General features: G+C 43.6%; 1 protein-coding gene across 4 annotated transcripts in view; it reads right to left on the bottom strand.

The window, feature by feature from the left end:
- The window catches only part of LOC110509315 (disabled homolog 2-interacting protein), a 205,112-nt gene that overhangs the window by 81,613 nt on the left and 101,347 nt on the right, over positions 1-22,152 (bottom strand). The window contains exon 1 of one of the 4 annotated variants that reach the window (XM_036968137.1): positions 3,875-4,371. The exons of the other annotated variants lie outside the window; for them this stretch is intronic. The gene's annotated coding sequence lies outside the window, so the exon portion shown is untranslated. Of the gene's footprint in view, positions 1-3,874; positions 4,372-22,152 lie in introns of those variants that run through there. 4 annotated transcript variants of the gene reach the window in all.

Below are 22,152 nucleotides of genomic sequence, written 5' to 3'. Positions count from 1 at the left end.
AAAGTTAGTGAGGGAGATATGAGTCTCCAGCTTCAGTGATTTTTGCAATTCGTTCCAGTCATTGGCAGCAGAGAACTGGAAGGAAAGACGCCCAAATAGGAATTGGCTTTGGGGGTGACCAGTGAAATATACCTACTGGAGTATGTCCTACGGGTGGGTGCTGCTATGGTGACCAGTGAGCTGGGATAAGCCGGGGCTTTACCTAGCAAAGACTTATAGATGACCTGGAGCCAGTGGGTTTGGCGAGGAATATGAAGCGAGGGCCAGCCAACGAGAGCATACAGGTCGCAGTGGTGGCTAGTATATGGGGCTTTGGTGACAAAACAGATGGCACTGTGATAGACTGCATCCAATTTTCTGAGTAGAGTGTTGGAGGCTATTTTGTAAACGACATCGCCGAAGTCAAGGATCGGTAGGATAGGCAGTTTTACGAGGGTATGTTTGGCAGCATGAGTGAAGGACGCTTTGTTGCGAAATAGGAAGCAAAGATTTAATTTTGGATTGGAGATGCTTAATGTGAGTCTGGAAGGAGAGTTTACAGTCTAACCAGACACCTAGTTATTTGTAGATGTCCACATATTCGAAGTCAGAACCGTCCAGAGTAGTGATGCTGGACGGGTGGGCAGTTTCTGGTAGCGATCGGTTGAAGAGCATGCATTTAGTTTTACTTGCATTTAAGAGTAGTTGGAGGCCACGGAAGGAGAGTTATATGGCATTGAAGCTCGTCTGGAGGTTAGTTAACCCAGTGTCCAAAGAAGGGCCAGAAGTATACAGAATGGTATCGCCTGCGTAGAGGTGGATCAGAGAATCACCAGCAGCAAGAGCGACATCGTTGATGTATACAGAGAAAAGAGTCGGCCCGAGAATTGAACCCTGTGGCAGCCCATAGAGACTGCCGGAGGTCCGGACAACAGGCCCTCCGATTATGGCGCACTGTCTCTCTCTCTCTGTCTCCAACACGCAACATATTCATTCACATCAAAGTGAATACCTCTTTCACTTCATATTAAAGATGTTTTACCATTAGTACCAACAGCCCTCCTCTCATCCCGTTCTCCTTGTTTCTCCCTCCCGATCTCTTCACATCTATAATTTCAAAATGATAGGCTATTAAGAATGCACATCAAAATCTACACAATGGCACAATGTCCTTTCATCTCTCTCATCTCCAATCCATTTTCTTTGCTTTCGTCTCTTCTTGACTCTCTCTCTCTCTCTCTAATATCCATGTTCGCGTCGTCTCGCCCTTGCATATTCTGCCACTGTATGTGTAAGGTTGTGAAAATGACTTACGGCTCTTTCTCTCACTCTCCCATTTTCACACTTGGCTGTCGGTTAGCGAGATCACACTGTCTCTCTGCATTGGTAAACAAACGCACACATGCAGTCGCACTCATATACATGTACCTACAGTCTTATGAAACGCACGCACACACACACATACACACACAAAGTATACACCTGGCAGCAGTTAAGATGTACAGCATCTCCTTCTCGTTACGATTAATGTGTGAGCTACTGACACACAGAGCTCTGTAGGCTACAGTCAGTGTCCAGTGTAAACCTGTAACATATAAACGCAAAATGTAAAGAGTTGGTCCCATGTTTCATGAGCTGAAATGAAAGATCATTTGAGCATTGTAGCCTTTGTCAAGATAATCCATCCGCCTGACAGGTGTGGCATATCAAGAAGCTGATACAACACAATGCCACAATGTAGATGTTTCAAGTTTTGAGGGAGCGTGCAATTGTCATGATGACTGCAGGAATGTCCACCCAGAGTTGTTGCCAGATAATTCAATGTTCATTTCTCTACCATCGTTTTAGAGAATTTGGCAGTATGCCTCACAACCGCAGACCACGGGTAACCACGCCAGCCCAGGACCTCCACATCCGGCTTTTTCATCTGCAGGATTGTCTGAGGGGAGGGTGGGTCGGTGCTGAGGAGTATTTCTGTCTGTAATAAAGCCCTTTGTGGGGATAAGCTAATTCTGATTGGCTGGGCCTGGCTCCCCAGTGGGTGGGCCTATGCCCTCCCAGGCCCACCCATGGCTGTGACCCTGCTCAGTAGGGAACTCCATTATTTGTTTACTTCAATTGACTTATTTCCTTATATGAACTATGACTCTTTGAAATTGTTGCATGTTGCATTTATAATTTTGTCCAGTATGTTTGGAGATAAACAACACTGCATCCAACTATGCTGTCGCTTAATCTGAATGGCAGCCAATCACGATGATGATCGTCGGGAGGGCATCACAGACACAGCAGGCAACAAACAAACAGCACAACCAGCCGAGCTCTCCTCTCCTCAACCCTCTGCTCTCCTTTCCTCTCCCCTCCTATCCTCTCACGTTCAATTCAGAATTTCAGATATCTCTAGGCTAGCATTTACCCAGACAGTCACTACACCAAAGAATTATTGTTCATTGCTGCCTTTAGAATGTGCCTTTAGGATCCATTGTTTGATGGTTATTCATTGCCTGTGTTGTCTCTTGTTTTATTACACCGAGGGATAATTAACGTTAGCGTTCTGCTGTGCGTCTCTGGTATTTATTTATCTTTGATGAATGAAAACAAAACAATCACAACTTTGTGAGTGTCCTTATAAAGAACACCGTATATTAACAGTGCATTGGTACAATATTTGAAAAGAACACACAGTACTGGATGCAACAACAATATCAACAACAACACTATCATACAAACAATTTATTAGGAATAGGACACAAATATAATCCAACTCTAACTAGAATAGAGAATTGAACAAAATGAAAGTACAACAAATAAATTGAATCAAAAATAAAACATGATTCCTCTGAATAAGAATCCTTCCTATATGTATGTACATCACCATCTCTGAATTATACCATCCAATAACTCTAATATGGTATTTCTGAGAGATGATTAAAAAGACCTTGCTCTCTCTATACAACGGCATAAAGAGTGGGTGTATTGCTCAATTAGTAACAGACAGACTGGGGACGGAGAGAGAGAGGGAACAGACAGATTGGCGGTTAGCTCAACCGGCAACGCTAGCATTTCCCGTCATCCCCTCCTCTCCTCTCCTGAATGAAAGAGACAGTGTCTCTGTAAATGAAATTAGCGGCCACTCTCCTCTCCAGCGGTATATGTACCGCTCTCTCTGTTCCCTTGCTGAGGGTCAAAGGGGCATCATGACAACGATAATGACTTCATACTGCCTATGGTTCCAGAACGGCAACCCAAATCAGCCACTGACCACCTAGCAGGCAGCGGGAGTGGTGGCCAGTCATCTGATTTCTGTTAGCGGGGCTGGAGAGGCTGATCTCTCTCACTGTCTCTCTCTCTTTCTCTCTCTCTCTCTCTCTCTCTCACCATTTCTGTGGTAGAGCAGCACTGACACTGGTTCTCATTCAAACCCCAAGAGCTCAGGTCCTTATCAGACAGTGGGAAGGTGTTAGTTCGTGCGACTAATATACAGTGCAGTAGATTAGTATGTTATTCCATAGCAAGAGTGCATGTTGAATACAATTGTGCACTACACTACACTGTTTTTACAGTGACACCTAATCCTATAACAGAGATAGGATATTTTAATTTCCTCAATTCCTCATTTAATTATGTTCCTATATGTTTTATTTGTCAAATAATTGAATATCTTGTCATGCCAATAAAGCTTATTGAAATGAATACATTTGAGGGAGAGGACAGAGCACCGCAAAATAACAGGACGAACGCTGGAATAAACCCCGGCATCTCAATAAAACCCCTTCTCCTTTACTGTCCCTAATTTGTTTCCATACGCACTCATACAAACACACCATTGAAAGCCTGAACGCACACAACGCAGTGTGAGTGACATGTGATAAGCAGCAGAACACAGGGCACTCACCAGGCATGGTCAGAATTCCCCGGAACAATCGAACAACGCTTGGCAGATGGACGGAGAGAGAGAGAGGAAGAGCCGGAGCAAATTAAAAGAGGGAGGACCGGAGGAGTGTAGAGCAGAGCTTTCTCAAAGCACAATTTCCCCTTTCCCACTGCAGAGTACTTGCTCCTTCTCTCTGTTTTGCTTGTGGCTCTCTTCCTCCTTCTCCCTTTCTCTCCCTCTCTTTCTTGCTGCTGCTACTTTGAGGTGAGGGGCGGAGAATCAGTGCTACAATGCTCTCACTCGCTCTTCCTTCTCTCTCTCTCTGGTTTTCCTTTTTTCTTCTTCTCCCTTCTCTCTCTCTCTCTATTGGTACAGAGGCTGTCCTATTTCCTGTGCCCTCTCTGAAGTGGGACACAGCCTCTCCTCTCTCAATCTCTGCATGTTTGAGACTTCGTGTAAGCGTGCCCGTACACAATGCTCAGAGCAGGGGATCTTGCAGCCTTTTCTCTCTCTCTCCTGCTCCCTTGCTCTCCCTCCCAGCGGGATTGACTGTAACCCCCCCCCCCCCCCCCCTTCTCCTTCTCTCTGCATGCAGTGGGAGGGGTGTGTATGAGTGTGTGTATGTGCTGCAGCCTGGATCTGCCCCACTGTGCCGCCTCCATTGTGTGTGTGTGTGTGTGTGTGTGTGTGTGTGTGTGTGTGTGTGTGTGTGTGTGTGTGTGTGTACTCTTTGTCCTGTAAGCCCCATCTGAGGAAAGACACCTCCCAGGAAGCCACTGCTGCCACTGCCTATAGGCAAGGACTTTGGCCAGTATTATGCCTTGCAAAAGTATTCATCCCCCTTCGTGTTTTTCCTATTTTGTTGCATTACAAAAAATCAAGTTTTATTTAGATTTCATAAAATGGACATACACAAAATATTCCAAGTTGGTGAAGTGAAATGAAAAATTTACTTTTTCCAAAAATTCTAAAAAATGTAAAACTGAAAAGTGCTGTATTCACCCCCTTTGCTATGAACCCCCTAAATAACATCTGGTGCAACCAATTACCTTCAGAAGTCACATCATTGGTTAAATAAAGTCCCCCTGTGTGCAATCTAAGTGTCACATGATCTCAGAATATATACAGCAGTCTGCAACACCACTAAGCAAGGGGCACCACCAAGCAAGCGGCACCATGAAGACCAAGGAGCTCTCCAAACAGGTCAGGGACAAAGTTGTGGAGAAGTACAGATCAGGGTTGGGTTATAAAAAATATCAGAAACTTTGAACATCCCACGGAGCAACATTAAATCCATTATAAAAAAATAGAAAGAATATTGCACCACAACAAACCTACCAAGAGAGGGCCGCCCACAAAAATTCACGGACCGGGCAAGGAGGGCATTAATCAGAGAGGCAACAAAGAGACCAAAGATAACCCTGAAGGAGCTGCAAATCTCCACAGCGGAGATTGGAGTACCTGCCCATAGGGCCACTTCAACCTGTACACTCCACAGAGTTGGGCTTCACGGAAGAGTGGCCAGAAAAAAGTCATTGCTTAAAGAAAAAAAAATAAGCAAACACGTTAGGCATTAGCCAAAAGGCATATGGGAGACTCCCCAAACATATGGAAGAAGGTACTCTGGTCAGATTAGACTAAAATTGAGCTTTTTGGCCATCAAGGAAAATGCTATGTCTGGCACAACCCCAACACTTCTCATCACCCAAGACATCATCCCCACAGTGAAGCATGGTGGTGGCAGCAGCATCATGCTTTGGGGATGTTTTTCATCTGCAGGGACTGGGAAACTGGTCAGAATTGAAGGAATGATGGGTGGCGCTAAATAAAGGTAAATCCTTGAGGGAAACCTGTTTCAGTCTTCCAGAGATTTGAGACTGGGACGGAGGTTCACCTTCCTGCAGGACAATGATCCCAAGCATACTGCTAAAGAAACACATGAGTGGTTTACGGGGAAACATTTAAATGTCTTGGAATGGCCTAGTCAAAGCCCAGACTTCAATCCAATTGTGAATCTGTGGTATGACTTAAAGATTGCTGTACACCAGCAGAACCCATCCAACTTGAAGGAGCTGGAGCAGTTTTGCCTTGAAGAATGGACAAAAATCTCAGTGGCTAGATGTGCCAAGTGTACCCCCAAAAAACTTGCAGCTGCAATTTTTACAAAAGGTGGCTCTACAAAGTATTGACTTTTTTTTCAAGTTCAGTTTATTTGTCTTATTTCTTGTTTGTTTCATAAAAAATATTTAGCATCTTCAAAGTGGTAGGCATGTTGTGTAAGTCAAATGATACAAACCCCCCAAAATCTATTTTAATTCCAGGTTGTAAGGCAATAAATTAGGAAAAATGCCAATGGGGGGTGAATACTTTCGCAAGCCAACTGTAGGCTGAGAGTAAGGGCAAGTGTTGGAAATAGGGCTGGGGCTAGCACTGTGGATAACCTTACACAGTAGCCTACAAAAGGTGAAACCCATTGCTTAATATCTTCAATTAAACCCTGAAATACTTTTCACATTATATCCTCCATCAAATCACTTGTAAAATTTTGCCTCTGCGAAATGTTCACCTGCTGCCTCGAAGATGAAAGAGCGGCGTTGTCTGTAGTCTAAAAGCTATGAATGCCTTTGGCTGCTGTGCTGCAGCGGTGTAAAGCCAGACAGCCAGCCGGTGCAGCTGCTATTCACACCCAACAAAGCCATAAAACACTCTCCACTTTATCTCTTTCACCTCTCTCTTTCACCTCTCTCTCTCTCTCTCTCTCTCTCTCTCTCTCTCTCTCTCTCTCTCTCTCTCTCTCTCTCTCTCTCTCTCTCTCTCTCTCTCTCTCTCTCTCTCTCTCTCTCTCTCTCTCTCTCTCTCTCTCTCTCTCTCTCTCTCTCTCTCTCTCTCTCTCTCTCTCTCTCTCTCTCTCTCTCTCTCTCCCTCCCTCCCTCCCTCCCTCCCTCCCTCCCTCCCTCCCTCCCTCCCACCCATACTGATCTAGTCTCTACAGAGCAGTCGGTCTGTGTCAGGCTCAAGGCTCTGGCTCCATAGGGTTAAAAAAAATGCCACATCCAAACGGATAGCCCTTTGGATGAGTGAGGAAATGAGTCAATTAAGGAGAAATTGCAGAAAGTTTGAGCGGAAGAGGAGAAAGTCAAAGTTGCAGGTCTATTGTGATATTCTGAGACAGCAATTTGGCATAGACAACAAGGCAATTCGAAATTCCGGACGGACAAATTTTTCTAACTTGGTCACTAATAATCGGAATAATTCAAGAGAGCTCTTTTCGACCATTGATGTCCTGATAAATCTTACCCCGGCAAACCTATGGGAACTTTACTCCACATCTAAATGTGATGAGTTTGCGGCATATTTAGGAGATAAGATTTATCATTATACATTTTTTTATTTCACCTTTATTTAACCAGGGAGGCCAGTTGAGAACAGGTTCTCATTTACAACTGCGACCTGGCAAAGCAGTGCGACAAATATAACAAACATTAGGCTCAGTATGAGTCAAGCAAACTATTGTTAATCACTCCATGTTCACAGGCACTTTTCCCACGGCACTAAAAACTGCTATGGTAAAACCCCTTCTGAAAAAAAGTTATTTCGATTCTTCAGCTCTTAGCAATTTTCGGCCAGTAAAATTCTGGAGAAATAGTTTTTTTAAACAGCTAAAATTTCAATCTGGTTTTCGTGCCCACCACAGCACAGAGAGAGCCTTACTCATGAAGAGGCAAATTATCTTAGAGCCAAAACACAGATGCCAAACACCTCTCTGTCCTTGTACTCTTGAATGTAACTGCTGCATTCAACACTGTTGACCATGACGTCCTTCTAGACCAACGTTTCTCAAACTCGATCCCCGGGACCCCAAGGGGTGCACTTTTGGGTTTTTGCCCTAGCACTACAAAGTTTGATGATTAGTTGATTATTTGAATCAGCTGTGTAGTGCTAGGGCAAGTTTAGGAAACTGTTTTAGACAGACTGGTTGTGGGTTGGCCTCTCGTGCCCAGTTCTAAATTGGTTTAAGACCTATTTAACTGTTCGAGAGTTTCTTGTCACCCTTGGTGAACATAACTCAGAGAAAACAGATATCACATGTGGCTTTCCACTCGGTTCAAATTTGGGTATATGTTACCACTTGATGGCATTATCAGAAAGCACAGAATTGATTTTCAGTGCTGCGCAGATGATACACAAATTAATATTTCTGTGTCACAAGCGGACTTTAGCTCGACAGATAAATTATTAGACTGTATTGGTGATTTAAATACTTGGATGAATCACTACTTCCTCCAGCTGAATCAAGACAAGACAGAGGTACTTATTATTGAAGCCAAAGCACAGAGAGAGAATCTGGTCACACATTGATTTATTAGGATCCCCATTAGCCAACGCCAGGTAAAAAATACCAGGTAAAAAACCTAGGCGTCAGTTTAGATTCCAAACTCAATTTCGAATCACACAATAGGAATGTGACCAAAATAGCTTTTTACCACCTGAGGAACATTCTCCCTCAGGCGGATACAGAGAGACTCAACCATGCTTTTATTACAAGCAGGCTTGACTACTGTAATGCTCTCCTGTCTGGTCTACCCAAGAAAGCCATTAGTCAACTGCAAAACATACAGAATGCTGCAGCACGAGTAGTGACCAAGACCAGACAGAGAGCACACATTACACAGATATAAAGTCTCTTCACTCTCTGCCTGTTGTAGAATACATTTTAAGGTGATTCTATTGGTTTTTATATCAATCCACAATTGTGCACCCCAATACATGTCAGACATGCTTTTTAGTTACGGTGCACTCGGAAAGTATTCAGACCTCTTGACTTTTTCAACATTTTGCTACCGTACAGACTTATTCTAAAATGTATTAAACTGACCATTTACTTAAGTGTTCAGACCTTTAACTCAGTACTTTGCTGAAGAACCTTTGGCAGAGATTACAGCCTCGAGTCTTCTTGGGTATGACGCTACAAGCTTGGCACACCTCCCATTCTTCTCTGCAGATCCTCTCAAGCTCTGTCAGGATGGATGTGGAGCATCGCTGCACAGCTATTTTCAGGTCTCTCCAGAGATGTTCAATCGGATTCAAGTCTGGGCTCTGGCTGGGCCTTTCAAGGATATTCAGAAACTTGTCTCGAAGCCACCCCTGCATTCTCTTGGCTCTGTGCTTAGGGTCGTTGCCCTGTTGGAAGGTGAACCTTCGCCCTAGTCTGAGGTCCTGAGTGCTCTGGAGCAGGTTTTCATCAAGGATCTCTCTGTACTTTGCTCCGTTCATCTTTCCCTCAATCTTGACTAGTCTCCCAGTCCCTGCTGCTGAAAAACATTTCCACTGCATGATGCTGACACCACCATTCTTCACTGTATGGATGGTGCCGGGTTTCCTCCATATGTGACACTTGGCATTCAGGCTAAAGAGTTCAATCTTGATTTAATCAGACCAGATAATCTTGTTTTTCATGATCTGAGATGTGCCTTTTACTGAGGAGTGGCTACCGTCTGGCCACTCTACTATAAAGGCCTGATTGGTAGAGTACTGCAGAGACGGTTGTCCTTCTGGAAAGTTCTCCCATCTCCACAGAGGAACTCTGGAGCTCTGTCAGAGTGACCATTGGGTACTTGGGTTCTTGGTCACCTTCTTGACCAAGGCTCTCCTCCTTCACCCTGATTGCTTGGTTTGGCCGGGCGGCCAGCTCTAGGAAGACAATTGGTTGTTCCAAACTTCTTCTATTTAAGAATTATGGAGGCCACTGTGTTCTTGGGGACCTTAAATGCTGCAGAAATGTTTTGGTACACTTCCCCAGACATGTGCCTCGACACAATCCTGTCTCAATTCCTCATGGCTTGGTTTTTGACATGCACTGTCAACTATGGGACCTTATATAAACAGGTGTGTGCCTTTCCAAATCATGTCCAATCACTTGAATTTACCACAGGTGGACTCCAATCAAGTTGTAGAAACATCTCAAGGATGATCAATAGAAACAGGATGCACCTGAGCTCAATTTCGAGTCTCATAGCAAAGGGTCTGAATACTTATGTAAATAAGGTATTTCTGTTTTTTTTGTAATACATTTGCACAATTAAAAAAAAATGTTTTCGCTTCGTCATTATAGGGTATTGTGTGTAGATTGATGAGGACACATATTTATTGAATCCATTTTAGAATAAGACTGTAACGTAACAAAATGTGGAAAAATGGAAGTGGTCTGAATACTTCCGAATGTACTGTATGTGCCCATTAGGTCCCTCATCTCCTCTGGAACTATCTCAAAGCCTAGTACGAAGAGGCATGGAGAAGCAGCCTTTAGTTATTATGCCGTCAGCCTCTGGAAAACACTGCCAGAGAAGGTGAAACTGTGGACATATTTAGAGGGGATCTTAAAACACACGTTTTTGCTCTGCTTTTCCTTGGGGTGCATTATAGGCTTTTCTGTTTTATTGTTATTGTTATTATTTTATTATTTATTATTATTTTTGTTTTTTTCCCCTCTGATGTTTGTTATGGAGTAAATATTTCTGTTTTCATTTTTTCAGTTTTTTTATGTATGTTTTTTCCTGTGATGCGCATAGAGTTGCATCCTTGTCTGAAATGTGCTACATAAATAAAGCTTGATTTGATGGAGCAGAGAGGAGGATGGTTAGGAGTGAAGATAAGATGAGATAGTGATATGGAGTGAGCCAAAGTTTGCATAGGGCCTTTCCTATAAGGCTTTCTCTTAAGAAGAAGAGAGAGGTGAAAGAGCTCTGATAGCATAGCTACACTATACGTATATGCAATAGTATGTAGACACCCCTTCAAATTAGTAGATTCGGCTATTTCAGCCACGCCTGTTGCTGACAGGTGTATAAAATTGTGCACACCGCCGTGCAATCTCCATAGACAAACATTGGCAGTAGAACGGCCTTACTGAATAGCTCAGAGACTTTCAACGTGGCACCGTTATAGGATGCCACTTTTTCAACAAGTCAGTTCGTCAAATTTCTACCCTGCTAGAGTGACCCCGGTCAACTGTTAAGTGTAAACATCTAGGAGCAACAACAGCTCAGAATGGGACAGTCAAGTGCTGAAGTGTTCTGCACGTAAAAATGGCCTGTCCTCGTTTGCAACACTCAATACCGAATTCCAAACTGCCTCTGGAAGCAACGTCAGCTCAAGAACTGTTCGTTGGGAGCTTCATGAAATTGGTTTCCATGGCCGTGCAGCCGCACACAATCCTAAGATCACCATGAGCAATGCCAAGCGTCGGCTGCAGTGGTGTAAAGCCGCCCGCCATTGGACTCTGGAGCAGTGGAAACACGTTCTCTACACTACACTACCTGCCCCAATGTATAGGTACAACTGTAAAGTTAGGTGGAGGAGGGATAATGGTCTGGGGCTGTTTTTCATGGTTCGGGCTAGGCCCCTTAGTTCCAATGAAGGGAAACCTTAACGCTACAGCATACAATGACATTCTAGAGTATTCTGTGCTTCTAAATTTGTGGCAACAGTTTGGGGAAGGCCCTTTCGTTTTTCAGCATGACAATGTCCCTGTGCACAAAGTGAAATTCATACATAAATGGTTTGTCGAGATTGGTGTGGAAGAACTTGACTGGCCTGCACAGAGCCCTGACTTCAACCCCACCGAACACCTTTGGGATGAATTGGAACTCAGACTGCGAGTCAGTCATAATCACCAAACATCAGTGCCCGACCTCACTAATGCTCATGTGTCTGAATGGAAACAAGTCCCCGCAGCAATGCTCCAACATCTAGTGGAAAGTCTTGGAGGCTGTTATAGCAGCAAAGGGAGGGGGGGGGGGGGGGGGGGCAATACCATATTAATGCCCATGATTTTGGAATGAGATGTTGGACAAGCAGGTGTCTCAGATACTTTTGATCATGTAGTGTATCGTACCCAAACACACAGATACAGACAGTAGCTACTGTCGTTCAGTGGTGGAGCTGGGAGAGAGAAGTACAATACTGTAAATGGAACTACTATATCATAGGACAGTAAATGCTACTACAATTGCAGTCTTCTAAACTTCCAGTGACCACAGGGTGAAACGGATCAAAAGGACCTGGCTAAACACTCAAGCCACCTTGTTTAAAAGTGTTTGTCTGTAACTGGGTCACACTGCATCAGTGGAGCTGCACTGTGCTCTCCCTCTCACTCCCTCTGTTCCTGCTCTTTACATCTCTTTTTTGGAAGTGACACATGACAGTGTGTGTGCGCGCGCACGTGTGCGTTCATGCCTGCATGTGTGTGTGCTTTGAGAGAAAGAGAGAGCTTGATAGAGAGAGTTGGAGAAACCATCCTTAGACGAAAACTGTAAAAAATAAATAAAAAAAGAATCCCAGAATGTTCTACCTCAATATCCTCAAGCGCTTTTAAGCTCATTATCAATAACAGGAAACTCTGCTCAGTGGTTCAATCTTCTCCTCTTCTCCCAGTGTAGATAAGGCTCTCTGTAGTAAGACACTGGACACGGTCTGGGAGAGCGGCGGCGGACGGAGAGATAGACAGGATGGAGAAAGTGGGAGAGAAGCCAGAGGGATGCAGAGAGATGGGAATAGAGAGCGGGGGGTCGAGGGCTGGGGGGGAACTTAATTGAGAGGTATAGAGGGACAAAGATATATATATATATATATATATATATATATATAGAGAGAGAGAGAGGTATAGAGGGACAGAAAGAGAGAGAGATATATATAGAGAGAGAGGTATAGAGGGACAGAAAGAGATTATATATATATATATATATATATATATATATATATATATATATATATAGAGAGAGAGAGAGAGAGGTATAGAGGGACAGAGATATATATATATACAGTGCCTTGCGAAAGTATTCGGCCCCCTTGAACTTTGCGACCTTTTGCCACATTTCAGGCTTCAAACCTAAAGATATAAAACTGTATGTTTTTGTGAAGAATCAACAACAAGTGGGACACAATCATGAAGTGGAACGACATTTATTGGATATTTCAAACTTTTTTAACAAATCAAAAACTGAAAAATTGGGCGTGCAAAATTATTCAGCCCCTTTACTTTCAGTGCAGCAAACTCTCTCCAGAAGTTCAGTGAGGATCTCTGAATGATCCAATGTTGACCTAAATGACTAATGATGATAAATACAATCCACCTGTGTGTAATCAAGTCTCCGTATAAATGCACCTGCACTGTGATAGTCTCAGAGGTCCGTTAAAAGCGCAGAGAGCATCATGAAGAACAAGGAACACACCAGGCAGGTCCGAGATACTGTTGTGAAGAAGTTTAAAGCCGGATTTGGATACAAAAAGATTTCCCAAGCTTTAAACATCCCAAGGAGCACTGTGCAAGCGATAATATTGAAATGGAAGGAGTATCAGACCACTGCAAATCTACCAAGACCTGGCCGTCCCTCTAAACTTTCAGCTCATACAAGGAGAAGACTGATCAGAGATGCAGCCAAGAGGCCCATGATCACTCTGGATGAACTGCAGAGATCTACAGCTGAGGTGGGAGACTCTGTCCATAGGACAACAATCAGTCGTATATTGCACAAATCTGGCCTTTATGGAAGAGTGGCAAGAAGAAAGCCATTTCTTAAAGATATCAATAAAAAGTGTTGTTTAAAGTTTGCCACAAGCCACCTGGGAGACACACCAAACATGTGGAAGAAGGTGCTCTGGTCAGATGAAACCAAAATTGAACTTTTTGGCAACAATGCAAAACGTTATGTTTGGCGTAAAAGCAACACAGCTCATCACCCTGAACACACCATCCCCACTGTCAAACATGGTGGTGGCAGCATCATGGTTTGGGCCTGCTTTTCTTCAGCAGGGACAGGGAAGATGGTTAAAATTGATGGGAAGATGGATGGAGCCAATTACAGGACCATTCTGGAAGAAAACCTGATGGAGTCTGCAAAAGACCTGAGATTGGGACGGAGATTTGTCTTCCAACAAGACAATGATCCAAAACATAAAGCAAAATCTTCAATGGAATGGTTCAAAAATAAACATATCCAGGTGTTAGAATGGCCAAGTCAAAGTCCAGACCTGAATCCAATCGAGAATCTGTGGAAAGAACTGAAAACTGCTTTTCACAAATGCTCTCCATCCAACCTCACTGAGCTCGAGCTGTTTTGCAAGGAGGAATGGGATAAAATTTCAGTCTCTCGATGTGCAAAACTGATAGAGACATACCCCAAGCGACTTACAGCTGTAATCGCAGCAAAAGGTGGCGCTACAAAGTATTAACTTAAGGGGGCTGAATAATTTTGCACGCCCAATTTTTCAGTTTTTGATTTGTTAAAAAAGTTTGAAATATCCAATAAATGTCGTTCCACTTCATGATTGTGTCCCACTTGTTGTTGATTCTTCACAAAAAAATACAGTTTTATATCTTTATATTTGAAGCCTGAAATGTGGCAAAAGGTCGCAAAGTTCAAGGGGGCCGAATACTTTCGCAAGGCACTGTATATATATATATATAGAGAGAGAGAGGTATAGCGGGACAGAAAGATATATATATATATATATGTATATATTTCGAGAGAGAGAGGTATAGAGGGACAGAAAGAGATATATATATATATAGAGAGGTATAGCGGGACAGAAATATATATATATATAGACAGAGAGGTATAGATGGACAGAAAGAGATTATATATATATATATATATATATATATATATATATAAAGTGGGGCAAAAAAGTTTTTAGTCAGCCACCAATTGTGCAAGTTCTCCCACTTAAAAAGATGAGAGAGGCCTGTAATTGTCATCATAGGTACACTTCAACTATGACAGACAAAATGAGAAAGAAAAATTCAGAAAATCACATTGTAGGATTTTTAATTAATTTATTTGCAAATTATGGTGGAAAATAAGTATTTGGTCACCTACAAACAAGCAAGATTTCTGGCTCTCACAGACCTGTGACTTCTTCTTTAAGAGGCTCCTCTGTCCTCCACTCGTTACCTGGATTAATGGCACCTGTTTGAACTTGTTATCATTATAAAAGACACCTGTCCACAACCTCAAACAGTCACACTCCAAACTCCACTATGGCCAAGACCAAAGAGCTGTCAAAGGACACCAGAAACAAAATTGTAGACCTGCACCAGGCTGGGAAGACTGAATCTGCAATAGATAAGCAGCTTGGTTTGAAGAAATCAACTGTGGGAGCAATTATTAGGAAATGGAAGACATACAAGACCACTGATAATCTCCCTCGATCTGGGGCTCCACGCAAGATCTCACCCCGTGGGGTCAAAATGATCACAAGAACGGTGAGCAAAAATCCCAAAACCACACGGGTGGACCTAGTGAATGACCTGCAGAGAGCTGGGACAAAGTAACAAAGCCTACCATCAGTAACACACTACGCCGCCAGGGACTCAAATCCTGCAGTGCCAGACATGTCCCCCTGCTTAAGCCAGTACATGTCCAGGCACGTCTCAAGTTTGCTAGAGAGCATTTGGATGATCCAGAAGAAGATTGGGAGAATGTCACATGGTCAGATGAAACCAAAATAGAACCTTTTGGTAAAAACTCAACTCGTCATGTTTGGAGGACAAAGAATGCTGAGTTGCATCCAAAGAACACCATACCTACTGTGAAGCATGGGGGTGGAAACATCATGCTTTGGGGCTGTTTTTCTGCAAAATGACCAGGACGACTGATCCGTGTAAAGGAAAGAATGAATGGGGCCATGTATCGTGAGATTGAGTGAAAACCTCCTTCCATCAGCAAGGGCATTGAAGATGAAACGTGGCTGGGTCTTTCAGCATGACAATGATCCCAAACACACCGCCCGGGCAACGAAGGAGTGGCTTCGTAAGAAGCATTTCAAGGTCCTGGAGTGGCCTAGCCAGTCTCCAGATCTCAACCCCATAGAAAATCTTTGGAGGGAGTTGAAAGTCCGTGTTGCCCAGCAACAGCCCCAAAACATCACTACTCTAGAGGAGATCTGCATGGAGGAATGGGCCAAAATACCAGCAACAGTGTGTGAAAACCTTGTGAAGACTTGCAGAAAAAGTTTGACCTCTGTCATTACCAACAAAGGGTATATAACAAAGTATTGAGATAAACTTTTGTTATTGACCAAATACTTATTTTCCACCATAATTTGCATATAAATTCATAAAAAATCCTACAATGTGATTTTCTGGATTTTTTTTCTTCTCATTTTGTGTTTACAGAAGGGTGAAGTGTACCTATGATGAAAATTACAGGACTCTCTCATCTTTTTAAGTGCGAGAACTTGCACAATTGGTGGCTGACTAAATACTTTTTTGCCCCACTGTATATATATATAGAGAGAGGTATAGAGGGACAGAAAGAGAGATATATATACATAGAGAGAGGTATAGAGGGACAGAAAGAGATATATATATATATAGAGAGAAAGGTATAGAGGGACAGAAAGAGATATATATATATATATAGAGAGAGAGAGAGAGAGAGAGAGATATAGCGGGAGTGAGAGACAGGAGGGGTGGAAAAGTAGGTAAAAACAAAGGTTCAGTCATATGATGGGATCACGATCAGCAGGACTGAAACGGGTCAGTTAGGGAAGTGAAGTGGAAGTGGGGAGTTCCATTCTAGTCTAATATCACCATGGACATTTAGCCAGGGGGGACTTGAGGTGTCCGAGAGCACAGTTGAGGTGTCACGTCTGCTGAGCTCTGCGTCATCTGGATGAGCTGGGGTTTGGCTGGTGTGTGTGTGTGTGTGTCTCCCTCATTTATGTGAGTGAGTGATACTACTGTATATGTAGGCTCAAAATGTATATGTGTGCATGCAAACATATGTATGTAGAGAACAGTATGCACTGTGTGTGTGTATATGTTAGTGGGTGAATGAGTGTGTGTGTGTGTGTGTGAGCAGTCGTTTCAGAGCACTGTTCGTTGGGTTCCTTTGATGGTGTGCTCTGTATTCAGATCACAACCAGGCCCTTTCTATTAAGCCTGGGAGAGGAGAGGAGGAGGATAGGAAGAGAGGAAAGAAAGTGAGGAGAGAGGAGAGGAGAAAAGGATCCTTAATCCCTGCTTTAAACATCAGCTTGGTTCAACCCATGGTCAACCATCTGTCCAAAAGTCAACACTACAGTTTACAGAGCAGTCAATACTACCAGCATTCACTTCACTAATACACAGTTTACAGAGCAGTCAACACTACCAGCATTCACTTCACTAATATACAGTTTACAGAGCAGTCAACACTACCAGCATTCACTTCACTAATATACAGTTTACAGAGCAGTCAACACTACCAGCATTCACTTCACTAATATACAGTTTACAGAGCAGTCAACACTACCAGCATTCACTTCACTAATATACAGTTTACAGAGCAGTCAACACTACCAGCATTCACTTCACTAATATACAGTTTACAGAGCAGTCAACACTACCAGCATTCACTTCATTAATATACAGTTTACAGAGCAGTCAACACTACCAGCATTCACTTCACTAATATACAGTTTACAGAGCAGTCAACACTACCAGCATTCACTTAATTAATATACAGTTTACAGAGCAGTCAACACTACCAGCATTCACTTCACTAATATACAGATTACAGAGCAGTCAACACTACCAGCATTCACTTCACTAATATACAGTTTACAGAGCAGTCAACACTACCAGCATTCACTTCACTAATATACAGTTTACAGAGCAGTCAACACTACCAGCATTCACTTCACTAATATGCAGTTTACAAAGGGATCAATGCTACCAAAGTCAACACTAATATACAGTTTACAGAAGGGTCAACACTACCAGAACAACACTAATATACAGTTTACAGAAGGGTCAATACTACCAGAACAACACTAATATACAGTTTACAGAAGGGTCAATACTACCAGAACAACACTAATATACAGTTTACAGAAGGGTCAACACTACCAGAACAACACTAATATACAGTTTACAGAAGGGTCAACACTACCAGAACAACACTAATATACAGTTTACAGAAGGGTCAATACTACCAGAACAACACTAATATACAGTTTACAGAAGGGTCAATACTACCAAAACAACACTAATATACAGTTTACAGAAGGGTCAATACTACCAAAACAACACTAATATACAGTTTACAGAAGGGTCAATACTACCAAAACAACACTAAAAAACCTCCTCCAGCAGAGCAGAGCAAGACTGTCTCTGAGAAGTCTCTGACAAACCACTTATTAAAACAAACATCCGCTTTAAACACACACACACACGAACACAACAACACATGAGTGCACACTACAGGAGGTTGGTGGCACTTTCATTGGTGAGGACGGACTCGTGGTAACGGCTGGAGCGGAGTAGGTGGAACGTATCAAATACATCAAACACATGGTTTCCATGGTTTCCATGCGTTTGATGCCATTCCATTCGCTCCGTTCCAGCAATTATTATGAGCCGTGCTCCCTTCAGCAGCCTCGACTGGCACACACACACACACACACACACACACACACACACTAGGCATCAAGATCACAACAAGGACGGAAATATGTTTCTGAGTTTATCAAAAAGGACATTTTATTATAACTTATGAAGCTTTGATGAAAATGAAAAAAAGTTCTGATTTCATTGTTTGTATGACAATGCCAAAATCATTCTGTTTTGGGAGGGGTTGATGTGTGTGTGTATGTGTGCAGGCGTGAGCGAGTGTGTGCGTGTCTGTATGTGTGTGTGCGTGCAAGTGTGTTGGTGTGCTTGGTTCACCTAGCAATCAGAGAAGCAGCTGCAAGCTAAGGACCCTGGGATTAAACACTTCCCTCTGCAACTGGATCCTGGACTTCCTGACGGGCCGCCCCCAGGTGGTGAGGGTAGGCAACAACACATCCGCCACGCTGATCCTCAACACTGGGGCTCCTCAGGGGTGCATGCTTAGTCCCCTCCTGTACTCCCTGTTCACCCACGACTGCGTGGCCACGCACGACGCCAACACCATCATTAAGTTTGCTGACGACATAACAGTGTTAGGCCTGATCACCAACAACGATAAGACACCCTATAAGGAGGAGGTCAAAGACTTTAGCAAGACAAAGGAGCTGATCATTGACTACAGGAAAAGGAGAGCCGAACAAACTATCATGGTCCAAACACACCAAGACAGTTGTGAAGAGGCCACGACAACACCTTTTACCCAACAGATCATTGAAAAGATTTGGCATGGGTCCCCAGATCCTCAAAAACCTCTACAGCTGACCGTAAGTCGCTACAGAGGGTAATGCGTACGGCCCAGTACATCACTGGGGTCAAGCTTCCTGCCATCCAGGACCTATATAAAAGGCAGTGTCAGAGGAAAGGCCAAAAATTGTCAAAGACTCCAGTCACCCAAGTCATAGACTGTTTTCTCTGCTACAGCACGGCAAGCGGTACCGAAGCGCTGAATCGAGGTCCAAAAGGCTGCTTATTAACAGCTCCTAGCCCCCAAGCCATGAGACTGTTGAACTACTAATCAAATGGCCATCCGCATTATTTACATTGACACCCCCTTGTTTTTACACTGCTGCTACTCGCTGTTTATTATCTATGCATAGTCACGTGACTAACCTGCACCCCCGCACATTGACTGGGTACCGGTATCCCCTGTATATAGCCTCGTCATCGCTATGTGCATTTTCTTGTGTTACTTTTTGATCGATTGGATATTTATTTATTTTACTTTCGCTTATTCAGTAAATATTTTTATGAACTCTATTTTCTGAACTGCATTGTTGGCTGAGAGCTTGTAAGTATTCCACGGTAAGGTTGTATTCGGCGCATGTGACAAATACAATTGGATTTGATTTGAAGCGGTAAGAGGTGCCTGATGTGCTTCTCCAGGAAGTGACCTGAAGGCTGGAGCAGTCCTGACTGACTCCGACCGCTTGGGATAATTCCAGTGCAAAACTGCTCTGGAACAGCTCCTACCGCCAAGCCCACTACAGCCAAGCCCACTACAGCCAAGCCCACTACAGCCAAGCCCACTACCGCCAAGCCCACTACCGCCAAGCCCACTACCGCCAAGCCCACTACAGCCAAGCCCACTACAGCCAAGCCCACTACAGCCAAGCCCACTACAGCCAAGCCCACTACCGCCAAGCCCACTACAGCCAAGCCCACTACCGCCAAGCCCACTACAGCCAAGCCCACTACAGCCAAGCCCACTACCGCCAAGCCCACTACAGCCAAGCCCACTACCGCCAAACTGCTCCTTTTTAAAAAATTCATATTGATATAGGCTAGTGGGTGTTAGCCAAGACACTTATAGAGACCGGAGAGTTTGCTTCACTGAACAGGAGACTGAGCAGGTCATGCGGCTTTCTGAAATAGGCCTCACTCTCCTCACTATCAATTAGCAACTGGCCTACTCTGTGGATTGTCCCCCGTGGCTGGCAGGACTCACAACAATTACGACAAACTCACTTCCCACACACACATTGAGCACCAGCCGACTCGACTCGAGTGGCGCAGCGGTCTAAGGCACTGCATCTCCGTGCAAGAGGTTCACTGCAGTCTCTGGTTTGAATCCAGGCTGCATCGTATCTGGTCGTGATCGGGAGTCCCATGGGGCGGCGCACAATTGGCCCAGGGTTGCCCGGGTTTGTCCCGGGGTAGGCCGTCATTGTAAATAAGAATTAGTTCTTAACTGACTTGCCTGGTTAAAAAACAACAACATAGATATGTAGATTCTAAGTCTCTTTCCTCGTGGTCTGTCTGATGTTTAGTCTCCTAGAAAAACGCCAAAAGGTGATGGTGGCTATGGACTGGCTGTGTATATACAGACAATCAGTGACCATGAAACATTACCATCGCCAGCCAGCTAAACAGCCCAGGCCTCCTGAAATGAGAATGAGAAGGGAAGGAATGAACGCTCTGTTCCAGATATATTCTATCCCTGGGCAACTTTGTAAAAAAAGTCTAACAATATATTCATTTCCGTAGCACTTTTCAGCTCCTGAATGAGGTAGGCTACACCACAGCAGTAGCTGGCATTGAGGGACCACTCTGTTCCTGACTGGCATAACAATGGGAGAAAAGGTTAGGCTGGGTACTGTGTGTCCTTGAGGTAAATGACTAGCTACGATTGGAGCAGCCGCAATGGAGGAAGTCAACTTTTAAACAGCTCCAACAGCTCCACCACCAACCTCATTATACAGTTCTATTACTTTGTAGTGATTGTATTATCTTGGAAAAGATAGAAACGGAAAGACGTGAATGACAAGCAAACCTCCACCACCATTTCAATGGAAGAACAATAATATCCATAGCCAACGCAATAATGATTGAATTAGAGGCATGAAGTTGAACATGTTATTGAATATCCTATCTCCACCATATAGGTTTCACGCTGTACGTGTTAAGTGACTCCGGGTGCTGATCTAGGATCAGGTCCCCCCGTGTCCATGTAATCGTATTCATTATGATGTAGGAGGTAAAGCTGATCCTGAATCAGCCCGCCTACTCGAAGATCCTTGATACACATGGCCTTTACCTAATCTGTACGGGTTCCTGCCCTTCATCCATCCTTCTCAAATCACATCCAACTCATTTGTTTCCTCACAGCGCCATTTCAGCTAAACCAAATGATGGTCTTGAATTATAGATGAGAGCCAGAGAGGAGAGATGTAAAAAGAGAGGGAAGAGAGAGAGAAAGATGGGGGATACACAGTGTTCTCTGATTAAAACCATTCCCTGCCCTCAACACAGCTAAGGTATGACATAACTACAACATGGTACTTCAACATACTGTATGGTGCATATTTCTATCTGATATATTTGATGCGTGTGTATTGTATGTATGTTACTGACGAACAGAATTGGATCGTTAGATGTTCAAACGATGCTGTCTGACTGACATTCCTAATCAATCTACGTGCATACTCACCAATTGGTATTCATTAATGGATGGAACAAGAAGGAATGAATGCATGAGACAATGGCTGAATAAACCATCAATAAATCATACTCAAAGTCTCCTACGCGGGCGTGTGAGTCAATACATGTGTGCATGAAGAGAAGCAGTAGGTGTGACATTTAGGCAATTTAAAGCCCCGCGAGTATGTGATGTGAGAGATCATGAGTGTGTGCGTGTGTGTGTGTGTGTTTGTGTATGTATGTGTTTGTGTGTGTGAGTCCATACATGTGTGCATAAAGAGAGGCAGGTGCATTGAACCATGACTGTCCAGGTGTGATCTCTCGCTGTCTCTGACCCTGCAAACAAGAAGAGGAGGAGGGAAGGGAAAAGAGAGGAGGGGAGGTAGAGAGAGAAGAAGAGGAGGAGGGAAGGGAAAAGAGATTAGGAGGGGAGGTGGAGAGAGAAGAA

The sequence above is a fragment of the Oncorhynchus mykiss genome, chromosome Y, assembly GCF_013265735.2.
Source record: "Oncorhynchus mykiss isolate Arlee chromosome Y, USDA_OmykA_1.1, whole genome shotgun sequence".
Lineage (NCBI taxonomy): Eukaryota > Metazoa > Chordata > Actinopteri > Salmoniformes > Salmonidae > Oncorhynchus > Oncorhynchus mykiss.
Note: the sequence above shows the minus strand (reverse complement) of the source record. Positions and strands in the feature narration are given on the sequence as shown.